The following is a 21,350-nucleotide window of genomic DNA, read 5'->3' as shown; positions in this document are numbered from 1 at the left end:
GCATTTTTAAACATGGTAATAGCAACTTTGAAGATGAGGGCTGATCAAGAGGCTAGTTCTTAATTCCCCCCACTGCCCCCGCAATGGCATTTTCCCTGCAGTTGCTATTCACTTTAGCAGGAAATATTGAGTGATTTCCAGTGCCACAGAACATAATGAAAATGAACATTTCAGAGATTGGTTGTTTTACTCCAAGTATTGTTGGGAGGATGTAAATATAATATAATTTTTTCTACATGTATATAATTACCCTGTATGAAATATGGACTGTTAGCATATAAAATATTATTATTGTGATGATGGAACAATTTCCTAAAGGGCATATGGGAAAGGTTATTCAATTTCTTCTCTAAACCAAAAAGCACAAAGACAGAGTTTTATTCCCTGTTTTGTTCCTATCTGTGCTGCATCCTAAATGAAAATATTGTAGATCTACCATTTGGACTTTTTCTTTAGTTGTAGTGCAATTGCCCCTAAACAGAAGCATATATATGCCACAGTGGAAAGACAAACAGGGGATGACATAAAAGTCCATCCTCCCATTTTAAAAGAAGCCACAAGGAGACAATGGTTACAAAGCAAAGGCAACCCAAGAGACTTTCCCCTCTCGCTTTCATGAAAGTTCAAAAAACTATCATCAAGAAATAGTCTTGTGTTCATGAACGCCAAAGGAAGGGACAGAGAGGAAAACAGCCCAGCCCCTTCCTTTGCCATTGTGTCCACTGTGCAGTGCATTGATGTAGGAATTTATTTGCGCAACTGGAGGACTGGGAGGGAGGGGAGACAGAAAGCCCTTCTGGATGTGTTGGAAGTTCCTGGCATGCATGTAGATCTCTGCCCCATAAAAATCAGTTTTAAATAGCTTACCAGTATGTTGCACATATAGTCAAGGTGTAAGATATACATTTACTGAAAAAGAACATCATAAACCTAGTTTGCATGCTGGGAGAACATCTGGCATTTTATCGCCTGCCTTGTTTATCAACTGCTTGTTTCGGTCAATCTCAAGCAAAGAACTTGGGGGCAGAGATGGGGTAAAAACGCCACAGGAATGTAGACTTTGTCATTTGTTTGCTTAACACCATCATAAAATTAGCACTAAGATCCATCTTTTCACACAGAGACATGTGGGTATATTTTCCGGAGGATAAACTAAGCATTTGGGGGAAGAGGGACCACCGTTATTTCTTGCAAGTCTTAGTAAGTTAAAGTCTCTCAGTAATGGGCTTAATAAATGTTTGTTTCTAGGGGAATGAGAATTAATCTTTGAAGTTGGCCATGGTGATCCACATATACAAAATAAGGAAGAAATAAATTAGGTAACACACACATATATAAGTCATTTTCATTTTGTTCTTATTTTGATATCCAACTCAGATGTCAGTTGGATGTTAAACAGATTCCCAAGGTATCCCCTTGCTTGCCCCATTAAAATAAGGTTATTTCTACAGCACAAACTGGCACAAAATAGAGATCTTGTTCACTAAAATTGTGTAGAGAGAGTCAATATGGTGTAGTGGTTTGAATGTTGGACTACGTCCGGAGATCAGCGTTCGATTCTCTGCTTGGCCATGGAAATCTACTGGGTGACCTTGTATGAGTCACACGCTCTCATCCCTAGAAAACCCTGTGATAGACAACCCTGTTTACCTTAGGGTCGCTTTAAGTCAGAAGCTACTCGAAGGCACACAACAAGAAGCACAACAAAATTGTATATATTTAATGCAGTCCCCTTGCAGTTAGCACATAAAAATGCCTTGGATACAAGTACATCTTCAAGTTATTTAGTTCATTTTGGTAGCAGGAACACAAAAATAAAATGTATCTGCAAGAAAACCTAAACAACCTATGGTTCAGGACATCTTCTTTGAAAGGAATGTAACAAGCACTTCTGGCATAGTGACTGAGAGTCCTGTATACACTATGGCTAAGATCCTAGATCAGCTGCTTAGTCAAACATACTTAACTGAAGTAACATCTCCTGGCCTGACACCCCACAATCATGTTTTAACTGGGAGCTGCTGGTGCGAACAATGAGATTTCTAGTCATGTTGATCAGAGTACAGCATCCTGACATGTGCACCCTCCCCCCACCAGTTATTTCTGGTGTGACAAACAGAAGCAGGATCCCTGTTTCAATTCTTCCTTGCACCAGATATCACTGGCAGGAGGGCAGGGTGAAAATTTAAGTCTGCTGCACCCTGACTGAAGAACAACGTATCTCCACTGCTCATTGCAGCTGCTCTCTCATCAAGCATGACTGGGGGACTTTTATGTTGTTGTTGTTGTTGTTGTTGTTGTATGTCTTCAATCATTTCCAACCTATGGCAACCCTGAGGTGAAGCTATTATGGGGTTTGCTGAGGCTGAGAGCATGTGACTTGCCCAAGGTAATTTTGTGAGTTTCCATGACTGAGAGGGGATTCAAACCCTGGTTTCCAGAGTCATAGTCTATGGCTCAAAGTAGATGTGTCAAATGAATTGTGCTGGGGCTGCAGAAGCATTGTTCACACCGGGGCCATGGTGACCACACATACACAGCCCTAATCCGGGCTGTCACCACAGTCCTGAATTGGGACTCCTTTCTGACCTGGTTCTTTTCTGAAGATGCAGATGGTGTTTGGGGCATGTGTATTCTCAACACTGTGCCCCAAAAGAAGGAGATCGCATCATTTGGCCCATCTGTTTCAGGCCAATGACTCTCCAGTGATGTTGACCACAATAAAAATGAAGTTTTAAACTCATCACATAACTAACCCTTTGTTACTTGGATAAAGACTATTCCTCAGCAAAGTTGCCTAGATAATGGGGGAAGTCCATTATCACAAGAGCTTTAACCCACTGGGTTTTTTAAATTTAAATACCCCCATGTGGGAATTTTAAAAGGGGGAGGGAAACCACTGGCACCAAACAAAAAAGGAAATATAAAACTGCACAATATGTGCTTCATATGTTTAATTTTACCCTAAGAGCACTGAACCTTGAGTCTTCATTTAGAACCTCACCTCAAGGACCCCCTCCCAAATCACCAGTTTGCCTTAGGAGCTTATCAGGCGGTGGTATTGGCAACATTTTCTGTGTGATAATACCCGGATGCATCCCGCATTCAACCTTAAAACAGAAGAGGTAAGTCGGTTTATTTAAAAATGTGATAAGCTCCTTAATCTTAACTCCACAGCTGTAATAGTCAGTCAACAATATTGACCTATGCAGGTCTGTTATAGGGATGATTAAAATAATATACCTAAGTCCTTTACAATATTTTATATAAGTTTTTATTGTGAGTAATAGTTATAATGCTTCTTAGATTACCTTCTGTGAAAGATGACATAGGGCTTGTGACTGACTGCTGATCAAGTGCAGTCAGATCAATTGTGATTGGCATGGATGAATGTATAGGTGGCCCATGTAAGGACCGGGCCTTTCCAAGCAATTTACATCCTCCAGCAGATGCGCGCGCATGCGCGCACACACACACACAGAGAGAGAGAGAGAGAGATGGAAGGAATACAATATGTCAGCCATTTCTAATAGTAAGGGAAGGTTTAAATATTTCTTCTATAATGAGGCCAAGCCGGAAAACAAAACCACAATCAGGGTCTTGCTACTTCTATTTCTGTGAAGATCAGAGATTCATCTTACCCTTTAAACTAGCAAACATAGCATTAAAAACTGGTTGAAAGTTCTTCAGCCCTTATCTAATACATTCTTCCATCTCACTATGTGGTCAAACAAGATTTTCAGGTTTTGAAGCATGAACACCATCAATTATTTGATCAGTGAGGATAGTGGGGGAAATACTTACACAGTAGTGTCATGCCACTTTCCAGTCTTATGCTAAACCATGGGATCAGGATGCCAGTTTAGCATTTAACGACAGTTTCCTGAAGAAAACCTGAAAATAATAAGGGAATCAAAAATGATAATAAGGTTAAGATTGAGTCTTCATATATTCTGTTGCTCCTGTTTCCTTGAATTAGCACAATAACAATGCTCCGAGCAACATAATTATAGCAACTACAATTCTGTTAGTATGTTGGTAAAGCCCACAAAGAAAGTTGTGATCACACACCAACATGACAGGGTATTCATACCATCACTTCAAATTAATTCTGGCTTGAACAGCATTAATAATTCTGTCGCACCTGTCAAAGAGGCCCTATGCTTTTTGTTCTGATGACATTACGTCCCAGTATCCATGTGAATAATTTGTCTTTGATTGCAGAGGGGGTTTCTCCCCACTCTTCCATACACACAAGTTTGACTATGTGATTTTTGATCTTTGCCCTAATATTCTCCATGTCCTTATTTGCAAGAGCAAATCTAGATGATATGCCTGGTAACCTGTAACAAATACGAAAGTTGTGAACACAAATTGACACTATTTTATGATGTGATTAATATAAGTTGACTCAACACCATGAAGAAACCAACCATGTCACCTTGGGAAATATATTTCTGCACCAATTATTTCTAGGTGTTATATCAGATTAATTATGCTCTCGCTCCATTAGATAACTGATGAGCAACTTTGCATATGTCTCCAAGCTTTGGATTTTACAAGGACTACGTTATTGAAAAATTCATTGTAAATGAACAGCCTATGGATGCGGTGTCCAGAACACTACCACATCTCCTTTCATGTATTGGAGAGAAAAGAAACATTTCAAAATGTTATTTAATTTATATTGTGCCTTTCTGCAACAACAAAAAAAGTGTACAAAGTGAGATTATATTTGCTCAAAAGAAGCTTATTTCCCGATTAAAAGAATTAATAACACAATCTTCTCATGAATAACGCTTTTGTCCAGTGAACTATATCTTTTTGCTTATATAAGGATAAATCATGCAATATCCCACCCCACTCTTAGCAACTAAAAATATTCTGTGAAGTTAGGCTTGTTCTCTGGAATTACCATATTACTGGAACTAAAGGTATCCCAAAATTATGTTACCATATTTTAATGTCTTCTGCCCAAAAGACTGATCTGTGTGAAAGGGTACCATCTCTCTAGTTCGAATGCTTTCACATTTGCAGAGTCAAAGTTCTTTTGACTAAGGCTTCTGCTAGGTCAGAAACTTCACATTCCCTTTAATACAAAGTCAAAACCTATGATTTGGGCTGAATTCTTGTGAAGTTGATGTGTGTGTGTAACAATTAGAAATTCTTCATGTAAGAGAGAAAGAGACTGGGTGGAGAAGAAAATGTGATTGATTGATTTATAGTATTTATATTCTGCCCTAAGGTTCAAGGTGGTGTATATTAAAATCAACATAAATAATTTAAAACACCATAAAATTTAAAAAGTAAAAAAAAAAAAAAAAATCAGACTAAACGTGTTAAACAAGATTACAAGTTAAAACAGCTAACCCACCCCTATCCTGCTACATGAGTAAGTTCAATGGAATAATTAGATCCCAAAGTCTTTCAAACAAAGCCAGATTTTACATTCTATACATTGTATAGAAAGCCGGACAGCCTAGTCCTATATATAGTAATAAAAAAAATATCAACACATATATACTAATACCAGTGTGCCATCAGATATCTAGTCATTTCCTATATATCATCACCTAATGATAATTATATATAACTTAGAGGATTCCTAGTTTAACTGGTATTTTGGCTTTTCATTTGTGTTACTAATTAATTTGACAGAATAATTCTTTTCATTTGTGTTATTAATTAATTTGACAGAATAATTCATTGACATAGAAATAGCTGAATCCCAGCTATCTATGAACAAACCTTATTTAATATTCCATTACAGATATGGAATGGCGATGCAAGACCTTGGACAACACCTCTCCTGAAAAAGTGCCTTGACAACAAGTGATCCAAGGGAGTCACTCGTGGCTTCCATAAAGTTTGAGGCCATCATAATTATTAGTCTTCATTAAGTAGGCTTTATATAAAACAATTCAGAGGAAAATCTCCCCCCCCCCCGCTTTTTAAATATTTTTTTAAAAAAACATTGTTCAGAATGCATACATGAACACATGTGTACCATACTCATAAACTTCAGGCTAGTTTTCTGAAATTCAAATGTGGTTGGCATATCTGCTGCCATGAGGGCAACAAATCCTTTCTTGATTTTACTGCCAGTGCTTCAGCTGTCCCAACTGTATGGAGGTTGTTCAAGTGCCAAACCTCTTAAAGGATAGGAGCTGACATTGGGAGAGCTCCCATACAGTGTAGAGCAGCTGTGAGTGGCATGTAAATCCAAGAGTGCATTTGCTACCCAGACAGCAGCAGATCCACCAGTCGCCCATGCCCAAAGTGCACCCACAGATTCATGACCACAACAACCTGCTCCAGAGTTTATTAGTTCACAAAAATTCCCACCTGGAACCAGTGTGGTGTAGTGGATACAGTACAGGGACTTGAGCCATCCATGTCCCCATAAAATTTGAAACTCACTCAGTGACCTTGGGCCAGTCACACACTCTCAGCCTGACCTACCTCACAAGTTTGTTATGAGTTTAAGAGTGGAAAAGGCCAAATATATCATCACCCAGGTGATTCAATGGAATATGAAGGTAATTAAGAAAATGAATAATATTGCTTCCCAAAAAGCTTCCTTGAAAAGCCACCATACTAAATGTCACATAACTGGATTTTAAAATAATAATAATAATAATAATAATAATAATAACAATAATAAATCCCTTTTATTGAAGATATTCCATATGTGGAAACTCACCTACAAACTCCTCCCAATACATACAGATTTTCTTGTTATCATGTTGGCTCTAGATACTGTAGTATTTTTTAAATTGCAAGTTATTCTTTTGATTGGCTTTTCTATTTGTCTAAAGAGAGGCATGTCACTGAAAATATTTCTTTACCAACTTAACTGTGGAAGAGAAAGCAAAGACTGACTTGAGGAAACAACCCCGCTCCAAAGCTTACACTTTGTAAACTGCTTAGGAAGTGCTTAAGTGCACTGGTAAGCAGTATAGAAATGTACTTGCTATTGCTATTGCTATTGCTTATTAATTCTACACAAGCATATAGCCAAAATTTTCTTAATCCACTGAAAATACTAGCATTCTGATGGGATTTAGAAAAGAGAGGATAGAGAAAAGAAAGAATGCATATCAAAGGAATTTCTGAAATCAATAAAACCCAGCTAGCTATGTGGCAACCTTAATCTTTTTGGGTGGAAAATCATAACCAACTGGTATTGTGGTTGCTGCCATTAAACAATAGCAACAGCAACAACAAGTACATTTCTATACGGCTTATCAGTGCACTAAGCAGTTTACAATGTGTAAACTAATTGCCCCCAACAAACTGGGTATTCATTTTAGCAATGTACAGGAGGATGACAGGCTGCATGGACCCTGGAGGCCTGGGATCAAACTCACAACCATGTGGCTATTAATGTCTACAATACCAGCATTTAACAACTCCACCACCACTGAGTCAATAGTCTTGCTCAGTGTACAGCAGCTTCCTGTGATGTGAATTAAGAAAAGGCTCTGAAAAAGCCTCAGTCTCCAGCATTTTCAGGTAGGACTGAAATTCTTGGCCTTCACTGCTTGTCAATGTAGCAGACAACACTGAGCAAGAAAGACCAGTGAGCTCACTCAGTAGATGGCAGATTTTTTGAGAACAAGGATTTCAACAGCACCAGTAAGGGAACTAATATGGGTCAGTTTAAAATAATTGTTTGGGCAGTGTATCAACGTCTGCTTTCTATTCCCTTATTTTCATTGAATTGCATACCATATTTCTCCTTCAGTCTGTTTTTTTCCAAATAGGTTCCCTTTCCTCTGTCAGTGACTCACACCCTCCATTTTTCTTCTTTTTCTGAAGTTTTGTTGGCTCCATCAACTCTACCTCTTTCCCAGTACTGCTCCTCTGCTGTCAGTCACAAATTCAGAAATAGTTCTTTGTCTTTTTAAAGGAATGTGTTGTCTTGATTTGAAGTTACTTTGAAACAACCAAGAGTTCTTGGAAAAAGCAGGGGGGAAGGGAGCTGAGTGAAGACTTGATGATGGGAACAGACCAAGGCCATCTTGCTGGAATCAGAGAAAAGAAGGAGGTGGAGGGCAATATCTGTCAGCTCCCCAGAAGTTTGATAGGGATTTCTCCCTTAGTGAGCCTTTTAATGAATCTAGAGAACTATATCTTGCTGCCTGCCATCAAGAAATTGTCCCAAGGAAGCTGAAATGCAGATGGAAAAAAAAAACCTGGTTAAGTGTTCCTTATCTGGAATCCTGAAATCTGAACCAAAACATTTTTCACTGTTTATGTACATATATGCATAAAATATGCTTGTCCCAACATGTTGTTGTTAGCTGCCTTCAAGTTGATCTTAACTCAAATCAACCCTATTTATGAGATATCTCCAAGACCCTCTGTCCTCAACTGCCCTGCTTGGGCCCTGCAGTCTTATGCCTGTGGCCTCACTGATCAAGTCTAACCAACTGGTTTGTGATCTTCCTCTCTTTCTACTGCCACCTACCTTTCTCAGCATTGCTTTCTAATTAATCAAGCCTTCACATGATGTGCTCAAAGTATGACAGCCTCAATTTAGTCATCCTAGTTTCCAGGGAGATTTCAGGCTTGATATTTTCAAGGACCCATTTGTTTGACGCCTTGGCTGTCCACGGTATCCTCAGCATTCTTCTCCAGCATCACATCTCAAATGAGTTGATTTTCTTTCTGTCAGCTTTCTTCACTGTCACATCCCTACATGGTGATAGGGAATACAATGGTTTGAACTATGCTCACTTTAGTGTTTGTAATCATATCTTTGCACTTTAGAATCTTGTCCAGTGCTTTCATAGCTGCCATTCCCAGTTCTAGTCTTCTGATTTCTTGACTGACGTCTCCAGTCTGGCCAATGCTATTTTAGGCTGCATCAATAGAAGTATAGTGTCTAGATCAAGAGAAGTAATAGTGCCACTGTATTCTGCTTTGGTCAGGCCCCACCTAGAATATTGTGTCCAGTTCTGGGCGCCACAATTCAAAAAGGACATTGAGAAACTGGAGCGTGTCCAAAGGAGGGCGACAAAAATGGTGAAGGGTCTGGAAACCATGCCCTATGAGGAACGACTTAGGGAGCTGGGGATGTTTAGCCTGGAGAAAAGAAGGTTAAGAGGTGATATGATAGCCCTGTTTAAATATTTGAAAGGATGTCATATTGAGGAGGGAGCAAGCTTGTTTTCTGCTGCTCCAGAGAACAGGACCCGGAACAATGGATGCAAGCTACAGGAAAAGAGATTCCACCTGAACATTAGGAGGAACTTCCTGACAGTAAGGGCTGTTCGGCAATGGAATGCACTTCCTCGGAAGGTGATAGAGTCTCCTTCCTTGGAGGTCTTTAAACAGAGGCTGGATGGCCATCTGTCAGGGATGCTTTGATTTGGATTTCCTGCATGGCAGGGGGTTGGACTGGATGGCCCTAGTGGTCTCTTCCAACTCTACGATTCTATGATTCTATGATTCTATGATTCTATGATATTTGATCCAAAATATGGAAACTCTTTAACTATTTCAATTTTCTAATTATTTAGGATGAATTCTTGTACAGTGCGCCCACGTTATACACGGGTGCGCTATACGCAGCTTTGAGCATAGGTTCTCAAGCTGTGTGGGAACGTGCAGGGTGCAAGGGGCGGTGCGTCCCATTCAAATGAATGCAGCGCGTGCCTGTGACACGTGTGCACCGCTGTGCGGCCATGCACACAAGCCCCATTCACTTGAATAGGGCTCGAGCATAGGTGGAATTCGCCTTACGCGGGGGGGAGGTTCCGGAACGGATCCCCCACGTAAGGCGAGCTTCCACTGTAGATTGTCCGTGGTCATTATTTTTGCTTTCTTAATGTTCAGCATTAAGCCTACCTTGGTGCTTTCCTCCTTAAACCTATTCAGTAATTACTTCAGGTCCTTGTTGGTTTCTGCTAGTAGTATTATGTCATCTGCATATCTTAGCTTGCTAATGTCCTTCTCCACTACAACTTAAACCCCGATCTTCCCACCTCCTGCCTCTGCATCTGCCTGATGTACATACAATATTTTCTGCATACACGTTGAATAAATAGGGTGATATTATGCAGCCTTGCCTGTCCCAGTTTAGGAGCTGCAATTTTAAATGTGAAACAGCAACAGCAACAAAAGGAAAGGAAGTGTGAAGGAAACAAAGAATGGATGAAAAGGAAGAATGAAAAGAACAGATAACAGGAGAAATGTGAGCAACTGTAAATTATGCACACTTAGAATTCATTTCAGCTGGGGATGAGGAATAAGGGACTTCGCTTAATTTACACATTACCTCCATGACAATACATTATTTGAAGGTTGGGATGCTGTTGCAAGTGCATATGTACCTTGTAAGGGTACATTGCAGGGGTTCATGTGTTTTTATTTATTAATTCTTTTCTTTTTAAACCCCTAATGGGTTACTAAATTCCCAAACCATTTAAAATACTTTAAAGTTCTTTTGGGACATAGCCAGATACTTAATATTGTATTACATTTTATAGTTGTCACTTAATCAAGCTATTTAATATTATAGTACATTTTAAAACTGTCACTTAATCACATTTTCTTGACCCTTTTATGTGAATTAAAGATCACTGTAGATAAAAAATGGCATGCTTTAGTTTAAATAGATTCAGTATGTCCAGTTTGACAGTTACTTCTGAGACATTAAAAGAATTCTCAGTGATTAATGTGACCCACACCGTTAAATGGTGTAATGTTCCATTTCTTCAGCCATTAGCAGAAACAGCCTCAGCAAGTAGAAGTGAAAAACACACCCAGCTGAACACAGAGCTGAAAATCTCCGAGATAATGTAGTATTAAGAACTCTGAGTTACCTACAAGCTAACTCAAGGTGCCATAGTTTACAAGCTACCCTAACATTTTGGTAGGTAGAATTATGAATTGGTTAAAAAACAACTTTTCCACTGGCTCCCTCTCTTTCTCCCTAGATTTTCCAGAACATTCTCTTTCAGACTGACCTATCTCATCCTCTGCTTTTTTCCCCCCAAAATGAAATTTAAAGTGAATTTGAGGTTCCCTTTCAGGTAGGAAATGCAGATAAGGAATGTTAAGAGAAGTGAAGCATTTCATTAAATATCAGTAAAATTCTTCCAGAAGCCATGCTATTCCAAAGCTACTGCTGGATTTTCTTCAAGAAAACTTTATGCGAACTGGAGATTCTTTTTCAGATGATTTTTCAGAGAAAACGAAAAAGATTTCATATTAGAGATGCATAGAGAGGGAGAGGTTCACACATCCCTAATTTCAACAATGGATCTACTTCCACCTCTTGTACAAGGCTGTATTTCATGCTGTTATCCATTAGATATAGAGTATTCAGCAATAATAAAATAAGCTTGTACCACTGACTTAGTCATAACATGATCAAGTCAAGGCAAAGCACAAACATTATGCTCATCAGAGGCAAAAAGAAAAGCCTAGCCAATCATGATTTTCATGATACTAGAGATGCACACCTTTCCCCCAAATTCATATATCACTCTGAACAATTTTGTTGGAGCTGCCCCAACTAAGCCTTCTTGGATCCCATAGTGGAAGAAAGGTGGGTTATAAATTAAACAAATAAAGGAATGATAACAATAAATTTGGCATTCCTTTCCTTTTAAAGCCTAGCAAGAGACTTTTAAATATGCATTGTATACACACATAAACATATACACCCAGAGTGCCAGGTTTTAAAAACTGATACATACAGTATGTATATGCCCCAAACGCAAAAGTTCATTAAGCATGCTTTAAAAAACAAAAAGAAACTATGTTTTTAAAATAAGTGGATATTGATCTGAAGTCAATCGGTTATCCCGAGAGGTTGTCCTCACCAAAATAATCATTCTGCCCTCAAATAAAAATTACCTTCTGTCCCCAGATTTCCAGCATTGCAGTAACTTAACACTTCAGTTGAGCATTTTGAAATAAATCTAAAGAAGAGGCAAAGTTACTAAGAAAATATGAAGACAGCAAATGTAAGAGTTATATGTGTGATCTGTTTTCAGTCTCTCTCTGTCTCTCTGTCTCTCTCTGAAAGGCTAGAAATTTGGAGACTAAAGGAAAATTTCAGGGGGGGAGAATTCTTATTGGGGGGGGCAATGCCCTCATTTTGTACCCCCAACAGTTCTATCCTGAGGAACTGCATTAATTGTCAAATGACAGGTCAGAACATATGTAAGTCCCATGGATTCAATGGGTTTATTCTATTTGAAACTACGGGCCCAAATAGACAGGCCACTTGGATCACTTTGGAGGTATGTTGTTTAAATGATGCATGCATCCTAAGAGCCGGAAGGCATGCCACCGCCATGCTCCAGTCCTAAGAACTGGAGCACAGCTTTGGCACAGCTTCTGGCCTCTTAAGATGTGTGTGTCATTTAAACAGCATACCTCCAAAGTGACCCAAAGCAGCTTTATTTTGGCCTATCTCTTTGGGCCCTAACAACAGAATTCAGCCCACTCTTTTCAGCCACTAAGAACAGGCCATAACTCAGGTATGTGAATTGTGTAGCCTTCCAGATGTTGTTGAGCTCACAGTTCCTCACCATTGGACAGCTATGCTGGCAGAGGCAGCTGGAAGATGCAGTAGAACAACATCTGGAGAATTCCATTATTCCCACCCTGCCTTAATTGAAATGGCTTTAAGGCTGCATTCCTGTGTATGCTCCACTGAACATAGAGAAGACAGGAAAAGTTTTATTGGGCATCTCCAAAACTATTACACAAAACTAGCTTTCCTCAATGCTTTGCCTTCCAGATGTGTTGGGCTACAAATCTTACCACTCACCCCAATGGTTATTCTGGCTCAGGGATGATGTGAACAGTAAACCGACACATATAAAGGGGAGCAGCTTGGGGCAGACTGTAATAGACATTTTGCCTCTACTTGGTGTTGGCACACAGCACAATTTTTATTCTTTCCCTCATACAGTTTAATGCAATGCAGGGATTTTTTTTTTTTACCCTTGGTCCCCAGCTCCTTTTTGTTTGTTTAATTAATCTGACTATAATTGTTCCTTCTTTGTATCTTAATCACAAATCAGATGTACAGTGTTTGCTAACAGCTGTGAATAAAAGGGCAGTCCATTCTTGAAGTGTTCTGTATGTTTTTCTTGATAGTTTAATTAGAAAGGGTGAATAATACTCTATTTAATTCATCAAGTAGGACAATTAACAATAACATTGATCTTTTTTGTTTGACAGCAAAATTTGTTTGATTACAGAACTGAATATAATGTAGCCAAATCGCCGTCAGTAATTCATTTCAGATAGTCAATTAAAAATCCTGTGTGTTCAGTACACATGCAAACAATGAACAATGGGGCAAACTAATCAAGGCAAGATATTTTAAAAAAAATAAAAGCCATACTTTGGAAATTGGGATGTCAATGAAAGGATGGGAATGGCTAACAAGGTCATTTTTTATATATATTGCCAGCCAGAGAGACAGACTTTTAACTAAAATTGGTACTTCCTAAAGAGATGAAAACAATGCCCGAAAACAATGGCAAAACATCCGGAAAGAGGTTGTGAGAGTTTTCCCACCCATTTCTTCCTGACTCCTCCCTCACCCCATTTTTCCAGTGGAAAAATTGGAAGTGGAAGAGGAGGAGAAGAATGATTTTTAAAAACAGTTATGAAGTATTGTCTTTAATTTCTGTTGAAAAACATTCTTGTGATTCCCCCTCACACTTTAGACTCTGTGAAATCATTTATAATGGAAGATTATACTCATTTATCATGAAGATTTTTGTAAGGAGATATATATATATATATATATATATATATATATATATATATATTATAGGAAGTGATAATTCCTGTATTTGCTTTATTTGTTATAGAGGAAAGCAATTTTTGCCTCTGAGAACCTCTGGGGGTCACACAGACTGCCAGAAATGCCAAATGGCAGGGGGCAGTATCTGAAAATGGCTGGTTCTCCTCTCAGAAATAGTTACTGCATATCCAAAACAGAAGAAAGGAATATTGCCCCCATGTGCAACTTCTGGGCTTCCCCCAGCCATCTGTTTGCCTGTTGTGGGGGGAGAGGAAGCTGGACTATGCAGGTCTTTGGTCTGATCTACCATGGCTCTTGATACATTTTTATGGGAAGTATCCTTGGTGTACTGAATAATTTAATTGCTTTCATTTTTCTTTGCAGTCAAGTCTCCTACTTTTGACAGTAATAGGCAATGGGCTGTTACACACAGAATGCGGCAGACTGATTGCTAACAGAGGCTATAGACTGAGATCATGAGACTCATAGTGAGCGCTGCACTGGCTTCTCATTTGTTTCTAAGTGCAGTTCAAAGAGCAGTCCTTTAAACTATGAATATTTGAGGCTAAGGTTCAGGAACATGTGGCCTACCAGATGTTACCAAACTGCCATTCCATGCATCCTAGCCAGTACAGACAATCCCAGTAGCCATCATAGTCACCTGTCCCTGGTTTACTCTATGCTTTAATTAGTCTCCACTTTCAAAATAAATACATAAATATGAATAGTGCTTCATATTATTATATTTCTGTTGCTGCCATTCTATTTTTTATTCTATAAACAGATGTTCTTATTTCTTAAATATTTATTTGCCATAATAAGACCTTCTGGCTCACTGGAAAGGTTAGCACAGGGAGAGGATATCCCATCCAGGCTGGGCGTGATGATGCTTGTGCCTTGCTGCCTGGACTGCCTGGCAGGGACTTGGAGGAGTACATTTCCAGGGAGTGCTTCCTTTGGTATTATCTAGTGAGTGGGGAGAGTGGGCACTGTTGTGAAACTGTGGAAGAACTATGGCATAAGGCCTGTTCCCCAAAAAGGGTATGTAAAGCAGTGGTGTTTCCACCTCTGGTGTCACCCGGTGCAGGAAAGTTGCCAAAGGGGCAAAGGGGCTGGCAGGGGTGGCAGTGAAAAGGAGGTGCTCAGCTCTCTCCTTTGCTGTGTCACTGCTGGCTTTCTCATGAGGAGACTGGCACCACTGCAGTGAAGTCAGGAGGGGTCCGCTCAGCCCTTCTCACCTGCAGAGAGAAGAAAGCGCAATTGGGTGTTAGACGTCTTTTGGGGTGTCACCCAGTACTAGCCACAAACCCCTAGTGACAATACTGATGTAAAGACCTGGGATTGCAGGTGATCAAGAAATATGCCAGAACAAAGCAATGGTTATAAAGTGATTGTGTTTGGAGTTGTTGGTGTTGGTAAGAGTTCCCTTGTTCTTCCTTTTGGAAGGTAAACCTTCAGGGAACTGTACATCCCAATTGTTGAAGACACTTACTGCCAGGTGATTAGCTGTGGAAAAAACCTCTGCACTCTTGAGACATCATAGGAAGTCACAAGTTCGCTGCCATGCAGAAGTTGTCTATTGCCAAGGTTCATGTTGGTGTGCTCTCTTACTAGGTGGTAGGCAGTCAACTGAAAACCTCCACTTAATCTATGACCAGATTTGTCAGATCAAAGCAGGCATATAGAAGGTCCCAAACATGTTGGTAGGAAACAAGAGCAATGACATCAAGCAAAAGGTGGACACTAGTGAAGAAGAAGTTTTTGCCATCAAATGGAAATCCTCCTTCATGGAGACATCTGTAAGAATTTTTCCAAGAATTCCTGAATCTGGAGAAGAGAAGAAGTGTTAAGTCTTCAGGTGATGGTAAGAAATAGCAACAGTGGAAGAAGGATAAACTGAAAGGCAAATGTTCTGTCTTGTGAAATGTTGGTGTTTGCACCTCCCACACAGTTAAAAGAGATGGAGAGACTCATTCCTGCAGAGCATTCTCATATGTTCTGAGAAACATCTAGACACAGAGATTTTTAGTGGGCAAAGGATAGTTGTGTTTTCTTTTTGTTTTTAAACTCTCACTCTTAAATTTTAACCAGGTTATTTAAGTATCTACTTGAGGAAATTTGGTTTTTTGCATGGTTCATTCTGGGCATCAGGTGTTAGAAACCATCCCACACCACCCTGCAACAACCAGTATAAGTCTCTGTAGACAACAATGATACAAAGCAACAGCACTCTTCATTGTAAGTTGGCATATTACCATGGCTTTTCAATCTATCATCAGTTTCTCAGGTACACCCCCTCCCCTTTATGCAAATACTTAAAAGAATGAGTAGTTAACAATCAGTAAATAACCCTAAACTTGTACTTTATCAAATAAGCAAAAGAAGTAAAATAAATGTTTTCAGAGTGATACTTAACTAAGATTTAAAAAAAAAAAAAAACCACTGGCTATTCATTTACTGTAGTTCTTAGAGTGTGTATACATATAAGGAGAAGCTGTATTCCTTACAAAAATGTGTTAGTGTTCCATATTAAAAGTTAAAACTTTGTTTCTGGTGTTGTATATTGGTAAGGATTTTTTTATGTGTGTGTGAATGATTAAAGTGATTTGAATATCCCCCAAAAGCTTGCTACACTTTCTGTGGCATCCTAAGTTCTCACTTGACTTCTTTATGGTTAGCATACCCTCCAACTGTCCCAACAGCAAGAGTCCTGATCAATCTTCTGTTGTTCTACTTTTACAGCTGCTTTTAAACTGTCCAGTTTCTCTCCTCTCCCAGCTCCTACTTTACTCCATTGCCCTCAGGTTATTTCAACCGGTGCGAGCTGAGTTCAAAGTGTAAAAGTAGAGGAAGCAGAATTTTGCTCTTCTCTGTTGTATCAGGCAAAAGCAAACTAGTATGGCCTTCTCTGGCTTCTTGTTCTATCTCATTAATACATTTTGCCAGCTTGACACTCTGATGTTATTCAGCCTCATCTTTCCCTATTTCCATCTGTGAAATATTGGAGGGTATGTGTTTTCCACTGTATCTCAGCCAACCTGTGCTGATATCTTTCTTTGGTGTGTGGCGTTGCTACTTAAATTAGAACATAAATATTCAGGAACTGAATTGAAATTAGAATGGGATATTTGAGTAAGGTTATAAGAAAACCCTATGGCCAAAGTCAACAGGTGACTTGAAGGCACATACATGTACATACTTCAGTTAATTAAGTAGATGTGTTCATGGGCTTTATAGTCAGTCCTCAGTCCCTTCAAGTGAAAAACCATCAATATGGACCCACTATATTTTTTTATTTACCCGAGACAACACTTTTCTAGGTATCTGTAAGTCCTCCAGCACAATTCTATGGACTCTTTCCAGCAGAAGTTGACCATAGAATCAAGCTATAGATGCCTAGAGAGGACATTTTTTTTCAGTGGTAGGGACAATTCAAAGTAATCCATGAATAATCAAATCTGGGAATGCTTAACCTGCAAACGTAGAAAATTGACTGTATTTGATTAACAGAAACTTTGACACCAGAGGTAGAAATAACTTGGAGAAACTGGGGATAAGTTCCTGTACTAAAAAAAAAAAACCCAGCAGTTCAACATATGTTAGCAAACTTTGTATTCAAAACTAACATTATGCACATCTGAAATGGAACAGCCAGGTAAGGTAAGCCTTGCATAAGAATATAAAAATATTTTTTAATTTTCTTGAGACCACTTGAAAGCTTCTTCCCAAATGCATTCCAGGGTGATGTTTCTTTCTTTCAACAGACTCCATTTTTCTTATGATTTCCATTTTGGATATTAAAATGTATAAATCTATTCTTTTTCAAAATGTCAGGGGATATGGCGAGGCAGACTAACCTGCTTTCCTCTTTTCTTTCTGTTTTTCTCTTCACACACAGAAGGCAGTTGTTTACCTTGCCTGTTGTATATACTGTACACTTGTCCCTCCATATTCGCTAAGGTTAGGTGTACAAGACCCCCGTAAATATGGAAAACCCACAAATAACAAAAACACCATGCTTTTACCTGTGAGGACACCTCTCTAAGGATTTTATCGCACACACAAATTTAAACATTCTGGGGACCAAAGGAGGACGCTCGTGTGCGCACGCGGCTGCCCAAAAACGGATTTTATCACACACAATTCAGTCCTCCAACAGTCCTCGTTCCGTCCCCTGGCGCACACCCGTTCGTGTCCAGTCCTGATGGGCGTGATATTTTGCCGACAGAAGGTAATCCGTCAGGCAAAAATCACGCTCGTCAGGACTGGACGCGAATGGGTGCGCACCAGGGGACGGAATGGGGACTGTTGGAGGACTGAATTGTGTGCAATAAAATCCATTTTTGGGCGGCCGCACGCGCACACGAGAGTCCTCCTTCGGTCCCCAGAACGTTTAAATTTGTGTGTGCGATAAAGTCCTAGGAATTTCTAGGTCCTCCACTGTGACTCTGTGGTCAACATCCGACAGACACTAACCATAGAGTTACACTGGAGGAGCTACAAATGCCTATTAGAGTATTCTCTCTAGGAATCTCTACGTCTTTCAGTGCAACTTTTAGTTAAAGGTGACCATAGAGTTGCATTGGAGGACCTAGATATTCCTAGAGAGAACATATTAATCAAATCCGTGAACAATCAAATCCGCAAATATCAAAGCTGCAAATATGGAGGGATGAGTGTATATACTCATGTATAAATCTAGAAATTTTAGAAATTGATCCAAAAGACCCAAGTCGACTTATCCACGGGTCAATGTAAGTGTTGTACTTTAACTTTTATATTTAAAAAAATGCTGAAAGGCAAGAGCATAATCTGTCCTGGAAGCACTGAACCCTCTCTGTACTCTTATCCATCCAGGTCTTAGTGTCGGCACAAACAGTTATACCTGCTGGAAGTGTGTAAGTTCTTTGGCACTGTTTTCCTTTGCTTCATCCCTTAGATTCTTCGTTACATGCCCCTAGGTTTTACCCTTGACTTATCCACAGGTCATATCAAAATACAAAATTTTGGCCCCCAAACCTGCCCTTGATTTATACATGAGATCAAGTTATAGTCGAGTATATATGGTAAGTATACACAGTTACAATAGGATCACCTACAGCAGAATCTCATTCTTTCCCAGCTCAAGCTTCATTCCATTGTTTAGTACAGACATGCTGCTGCCACCTATTAGGGAAAATCTTTCTTTCTCCAGTACTCTTTCTTCATCCTTCTTATGCCAACGCTGCAACAAACAAAGGAACAAAACAAACAAAGCTTCCAGCTAGACAGAAGACAAGAAAGGGTGGAACGACTGGGACCCCACAAAAATACTTTAAGCCTTATCATACAAGGCAGGTAAATACGCAATTGCATCAGGATGATAGTGCCTTCAGTGGCACATTGTTACATGATAATAATTCTGCTGTTCTCCCATGAGATACTGTTTTAAATGTGTTTCTTTTTATTAACAGAAAAAAATGTTTATTAACACAAAAAATCTGTTATTAACACATGCACATACACAAAAACCGTTCTCACTTTCACCTCCTTTTCTTGCCCCTTTCTGAGGTCTCTCTATTCTCTACAATGCTATGAAATCACAGTGAACTAATGCCCCCATTCTGTCTCTCTTGTACTCTCTCTCAGACACACCTGGAAATGTAGGAGGAAAAGGCAAAAGAGTCTTACAGTTTAAAAAAACATTTATTTCATTAACCCTCTGCCTTTTTCTTCAGACATACTAATCGCTGCCAAATGAAAGCCAGAAATAGATCGGACAGATAGATCAGTAGCGGCTGACTTTCTTCTGCAAGTGATTACTTAAGTCTGGGAAATCAGATCTGCCCTGATCAAGAAACAACCCCCTCCCCTAATAAGGGGGGATGCCTTTTTAAAGGTAAAACTGTTTTCATTTATATGTGTGTGTACATGTGTGTATGAAAAGCAATGAAAAAAGGTAGGGATAATGTCTTGGAGGAGGCAGTGCATAGGCAGTCCCAAATGCTGTCAGGTGCAATAAGATTTAGGCATAAGTCAACACTGTAATACTGGGATTGTTCTGAAGGTGCGCAAGGAAAGAGAGAAGCCCCTGTTGAATAGCGTTTTACAGACAATGCTAGTGCCTCATGCAATAAGGTATTTTGTAAAAAGAAGCTTTGTTAACTGAGGTATGCTTGTATATCGCCAGAGAAACACAGAAATCTTGCCAGATCTGTTTCCACAATTACCTTCATCTTCATTACTGACCAGTGAGGACAGGAAAAGGGCCAATAATAATATAATAAATAATAAATAATAATAAAAAATTATTTGTATTTTCCCACCTCTCCCAGGTGGATCGAAGCAGGATTACAACCTAGTATAAAAGTACAGATGCAAAACACAGCAATAAAATACATAAGCACTTAAAATTAAAAACAGAGTATCAAAAGCAACAGTGGTCTAAAAAGGTATTCCAATCCTGATCAAAGAGTTGGATCCATGTGTTTTCAGGTGGGTATGCTCGCCGGAAGAGATCTGTCTTAACTGCCCTCTTAAAGGCCTCCAAGGAGGTAGTAAGATGGATCTCTTCCAGGAGACTGTTCCACAATCTAGCTGCAAGTATGGTAAAAGCGCTTTGGGAAGTTGAGGTTAGTCTGGACGTTTTTAATTTCAGCAAATTGTTCCCCGATGTTCTGAGAGTGCAGGGCAGATTATGTAGGGAGAGTCGTTCCCGTAAGTAACTCGGGCCCATACCATGTAGGGCTTTAAAGGTAATAACCACCTTGTATTGCACCCGGAAACAAATTGGCAGCCAGTGAAGACCTTTTAAAATTGGTGTTATATGGTCGAACCTTGAAGAATCTGTGACCAACCTGGCTGCCGTATTTTGAACTAACTGAAGCTTCCGAACTTGGTACAAGGGTAGCTCCATGTAGAGTACATTGCATGTTTTCTGTGGGACCACAGAGAAGTATTTTAGAAGCCTCTTTAGAATAACTAGCTGCATACTCATATATGTGCATCTTGGCCCAAACCCCACTCCTCATCCTGCATGTTATTAACACAACAAAATTATTAACCCTACAATTTCCTACATGCCTTAGAAGTAAGCCCTGCTGAGTTCAGTGGAATCTACTTCTTTGTGAGTGTAGGACTGCAGTCAGTATAAGCTTGCTAATGATTATGAACTTGCTAATGATAAAAACAATTCATGGACATGCCTATCTTAGGCATACAGCATATATAAATACTGTGTTAAAAATAATTTCATGACAGTTCCCTGACACATTTCCATTTGTAACAGCTATTAATTTAAAAACCAAATTGTAAACAAAAATGATTCACTAATCAATGTATCTTTTCAGGATTCATGCTATAGTTGTTGCCATTATCCAAGAATGCCCCAGATAACTATTTCATAATAATCCAGTCATTGTTTTTGTACGAAACCACTGTGCTGATCACAAAATTTACCTCAGCACTGTTGCATATTATTACTTAGAATTTCTACATGATCTTCCCCAGATTGTGGTGCATTGAGACAGATTAAAGATGTTATGTAATCACATAATTATTTATTTCTCAGCTACCTATCTATCCATCT

General features: G+C 39.3%; 1 pseudogene; it reads left to right on the top strand.

Annotated features, from left to right (window-relative positions):
- Nucleotides 1–15,143: 15,143 nt before the first annotated feature.
- On the top strand, nt 15,144–15,706 carry LOC149313494 (GTP-binding protein Di-Ras2-like; annotated as a pseudogene).
- Nucleotides 15,707–21,350: the final 5,644 nt, after the last annotated feature.

Source organism: Sceloporus occidentalis, unplaced genomic scaffold (genome assembly GCF_023333645.1).
Source record: "Sceloporus occidentalis isolate IW3139 unplaced genomic scaffold, rSceOcc1.0.p SCAF_4, whole genome shotgun sequence".
Classification (NCBI taxonomy): Eukaryota; Metazoa; Chordata; class Lepidosauria; order Squamata; family Phrynosomatidae; genus Sceloporus; species Sceloporus occidentalis.
The sequence above is the reverse complement of the archived record's forward strand: the minus strand, read 5'-3'. Positions and strand labels throughout refer to the sequence as shown.